This window comes from Anopheles merus, unplaced genomic scaffold, assembly GCF_017562075.2.
Source record: "Anopheles merus strain MAF unplaced genomic scaffold, AmerM5.1 LNR4000614, whole genome shotgun sequence".
NCBI classification, from domain to species: Eukaryota; Metazoa; Arthropoda; class Insecta; order Diptera; family Culicidae; genus Anopheles; species Anopheles merus.
This window is the reverse complement of record NW_024428194.1, coordinates 26,401-31,184: the sequence shown is the minus strand read 5'-3', so window position 1 is coordinate 31,184 and position 4,784 is coordinate 26,401. Positions and strand designations below refer to the sequence as shown.

General features: G+C 36.2%; 1 long non-coding RNA gene across 2 annotated transcripts; it reads right to left on the bottom strand.

Annotated features, from left to right (window-relative positions):
* Positions 1-519: 519 nt before the first annotated feature.
* Positions 520-4,492, bottom strand: LOC121602778. 2 transcript variants are annotated; one of them, XR_006006489.1, is made up of 4 exons: positions 4,471-4,492; positions 1,235-1,307; positions 871-960; positions 520-732 (listed from the first exon to the last, which is right to left on the bottom strand). It is a non-coding gene; the product is annotated as an uncharacterized LOC121602778 (long non-coding RNA). The 2 variants fall into 2 exon arrangements; XR_006006488.1 differs by lacking the exon at positions 4,471-4,492 and having other exon boundaries at positions 1,235-1,410.
* Positions 4,493-4,784: the final 292 nt, after the last annotated feature.

Below are 4,784 nucleotides of genomic sequence, written 5' to 3'. Positions count from 1 at the left end.
CAGGTCGACCATGTTACAAACATTACACCATTACCATTTGACCATAACTACTTCATGAACATGTATCGTTATCGATCAGTTTTAAACCCTTCAAATATAGCACAATGAACAAAGAGATGCGTAAAAGTTCTTCGATCCGTGTGAGAGAGTAGGGCTGATGAATAGAAAAGGATGGCATGAGTTTGTGTTCGTTTTCTCCGAAAATTCGGCTTGGGACAATATAAAACACATATAAATAATATAAAAACACACTTACATTCATTCGCCGGTACAAACTTTTCTTGTGGTGCCGAAGAGTGATGGACGGGTATTTGTACCGAGGCAAACTCTATTACATCTATAGGAAATTCGTCCCTTTGTTCTTCGATTGCAGAGGGGAAAGTTTTCGACAAAGATTCACATGTCTCAGCAACCATATTTTCTTTATCTGGCAACAGGAATCCAATATATGCCGGAGTATTCAGTAAGTTTTCTTTAACAGATTCAATGGAAGGGGCATCTCTTTGCATGATGTTGGAACGTTGGTATCTTTAGCATCTTGTAGCGGAAATCGAATCGATTCCGCTGCGGTATCGGCGTTATCTGCTGGGAAGCTTCTGTTAAGCCGCGTTACGATTGTTGTATTGGATGCATTACGATTCACTTTTGTTGCACTATTTCTAGAATCCGACAAATCCGGCTCTTGATCATAGATGGCCTTAGGATCGGGGCTATCTAGTAATTCTTCATCAACTTTCATTTAAAAACCGTAAAACACATGGAAACACAGGGTAATAAGGTATAAAAATAAAACGTAATACACCACACAACTAAACCAGCAGTGATCATTATATCACTGTCATCCCAATGTATTTAACAGCATTTACTCACATATCATATCAGATCCACCATGTAGGTTAACATCACCGAAAGCGATATCCATGTCTTCTATATTCGCATCCATAAGACAAAACCAATGATCTAAAAATAATCATTTTCAATTAGCCATGAATTCCGGAACGCTTTTCCAGGGAATAAAAGTAAATACAAATATGAATATCCTGGTACTAACAAAATAATTTCCCACTCTATGACGAAAAGATCTAATCGGCGCAGACCTGAGCAAAACAACATTTTCCTGCGCAACTAACTTATCTAAGCAATACAAAGCATGAGGCTAAAATACATCTCCTTATGACATGTATAATGTCTGTAGGTGCTATTCAGCAATTTAAATAAAACAGAAAATACTTACCGAAATGAGTTGTTCAGAAACCAATTCTATTCGCTATTTGTATCTTTCCCGCCCAAGCCGATTTTATATGTTTCTTGTACGTTAAATTAAAAAAAAAACCGGGTATTATCAAAAATGCTAGATAGAAAACCAAAGTGTATGTAGAACAGGTGGTCTAATCCGATACAAATTGTTTCCTTCCCCGGATGACAATTTCAGCACGGAAAATCGTGTTGAAAAATGATGCAAGTCCAAGGACCGTAAAGCAAGGTGAATTAAAAATATCAGGTGGTGGACTCTAGCAAGATGGAATATAGAGGAGGTGTCTTCCTAGCGTTTGGCATGTTGCCATTTTGAGATTCAGTTTGACAACAGCCGTCGATATTTGTATACAGGCAGCAGCCGCAATCTCACGTTGAAAATGCCGATTTATGAACTTTAGATGCAAAATACAAGTTTTAAGAGCTATACAAATATTTGTTAAACGAAAACAATTCATTTATCATACCCGTATACCAGCAACATTCGTCGCATTTGACAACTGCCGTCGATCCTGGTTTTGTGCTTTTTTCTAAAGCCTTGATGGCCAATTGTTCTGTATGCGGACACCTCCTTTCTACCCACTTTGGACTCTAGTGCATTTTGACCCTTCGCCACTTCACGTAAGGCTGCGCTCTGGCACCAATCGAACACGACATCCAACTCGAACAAACCCATATAATCATGGAGGTGCACTGTCAGACATAAACAAACAAACAAGACAAACATGTCAAATCCCATACATTTTCCATGTTCGATATCGTGTTCGATTGGTGCTAGAGCGCAGCCTAAGGTCCCCAGGATTCAAACATTGTTTACGTTTATTAATTTGTTCATTTAATTTATCTACCCCATTTTTTCGAATAAATATTCCTAAAAATATATTTTAGACTTTTTGAGTTCTTATTTAACATTAAAACTTTAATGTGATGTGTGTTATTTTGTGTTATTCCACGAATTTATTCAATAATTTATTGTGTTTTCGACATTTTTGATGAGAGAAACTAAGAAATCATTATTTTTTTAATTTTCACATTAATTCCTCATTATCTACGAGCCGCATGGAAAATTTAAGTGACATTAATGATTCAAAACTTTTACTCACATGATTTTACATTTCGTGCATAAACAAATCATCAAATCTTTTGTTAATATATCTATTTTTTCAATAAAATCAATAGAAACACAAATTTGCACGTATTTACTGAGAAATCGTTTCTATTTGCGTTGCTTTATGTGCGGAAACCATTGGTTAACGGTTTTAAAATGACGCAAAGTCCCACAACTATGGCGACTCCCCAAAGGCCCTTATCCAGCACCTGATATTTTTAACCCAGCTTGACCGTAAAGATATCAGGTCAAGTTATAAGCCCGTTTTGACAGCTAGGTGGAAGAAGAATCGATGAAGAAAACTGACAGTTAGTTTTCCGAACGCTTCAAGTTCTCTTAGGAAAATTTCCATTTTAAATCACGGGCAGTGTTCTAATAAACTAAAATATTCACCCAAATTGATCTCCGCCAAATATAGACCATGCAAAACGTAAACAATCCATCAATACATATACAAGCGGAAAACCATCTGTCAAAATCGGAGCCCAGGGGGGGGGGGGTCGCCAAAAGCACTATAACCACACTTCATTATAGGGTAACTGTACCAGTTTTCGGCAGTGTACCTATTTTCGGCAGGGTAGCTAAAAACGTGAAATTCTGCACAAATGTGGTAAAAAATTTCACAAAACACAATTTTGTAGTGAAAGTGTAATTATTTGATATTCACATACGAAGTTTCACACCATTTCATTACGTATTTTTCAAAATATCAAATAAATTGTGCTTTTTTTCGGCAGCTTTGCTGTCAGCCAATGGTTCGGCAGGTTTTGTGATTAACCCAAGCGCCACAGATTAAGCTTAAACGACTGGAAAATTGAATATCCATAGAAAAAAAAAATGAAAGCTCCACAGCTTCATTGGTTTGATCAATAGATGGCGTATTACAACTCATCATTATATTGCTATCCTTTTCTTGCAATGTGTTTCGACAAGTTGCATTTTATTATGACCTATATAGCCTTCTAACTTTCTGAGCAAAAATCTATATAAATGGTCGTGTGGTTAGATACGTGGGTATCAACACCAATGACCATTGCTCAAATCTCACTTGCTTCAGTGCTGGTGGTTTCCGTTGGAGTTTAGTATTTAAACAATCGTATCGCCGTTCTAGTTCTAGCGATGCATAACTTCAATGCGAAACCATACAACAGTACAGAGGAAATGAGAAAGCTCTCCTCCAAGCGATGAAGCTCAACTGGTTGGGGTATCCCACCAACAGATAGCGCCACCAGCTTTTTTGCTATTTTTAGAATGCATGAGTCGTTTGGCGTCTGCTAAACGAAGTCTTTCTATATTCCGTTTAGGTAGAGAACTTGAGTCGTTTAGAAGCCGTTTAGTGGTCGTTTAGTGGTTTTGTGGCACTTGGGAACCTTTAAGTTGGCAACCGGATACCCGGGTATTTTTTTCAACTTCGAACTGCTATAACTTTTGATTCATTGCTTTTATTGACCTGAAATTTTCCGTAACCTCCCAACTTTTAATTTATGATTTTTTTGGTGCATAAATTGTAATTTTAAACAGCCTGTAAGTATTTTATCTTGATTTTTTTTTTACTTTACCACGTAAGTTGGCAACCAGCATACCCGGGTATTCTATACATTTTGTATGGAGAATGACGTTTCTCTTCTTCCTATTTTCGTACTTTGCTTATTTTTGAGTCAAATTCAAGCGATTCCAAATTTCAATTTGACCGTTATTTTTACCAAAAAATGAAAAAAACTTAATGAATAAATGAAATAGAAGAGAATATATGGTCGGCATTACTTGCTTACAGCATTAAAATATAGAAAAATTGTTTACCTATGAAATCGTTAATTTTTTGCATCAAAACGTGTGGAATACCCGGGTATACCGGTTGCCAACTTACGTGTGTAAATCTGGTTGCCAACTCTACGGTTAAGAGAATCAGAACAGTAAAACAATGAAAAAGTGGTGTATATTAAAGATTTTATGCTTATTTAATTTATTCTTACTTGCTCGGAATTTAAAATCACGATAAATAAGTTATTTTTCACTTTAAATGCTGCCGAAAATAGGTACACAGTAAATGTTCATTTTTGACAGCTCAATGTTGTGGGCTGCTGCCGAAACTCGGAACAATAACACACCTTGGATTTGGCTGAATATTCCTTTTAAACTTGATCAGAACACTACAATGCGTATTTAGACACATAATATGACCTTTCTTGTACCAAATATCACCAATTTTACGACAAACAATGCTCTAAATTAAGAGAAAAACAAATATTTGTAAGCCAATTCGCATCGTACGCTATAACCATCAAACTGTCAATGGCTGCTCTGTTTAAATGTCGCATCAAAATGCCTGTCAAAACGGGCCAAAATAAGCAACATAAAATTATTAATTAAAGTGCTTTTTAACATCAGTATTAGGAAAGTAAGAGTGTAAAATAGCTTTGAA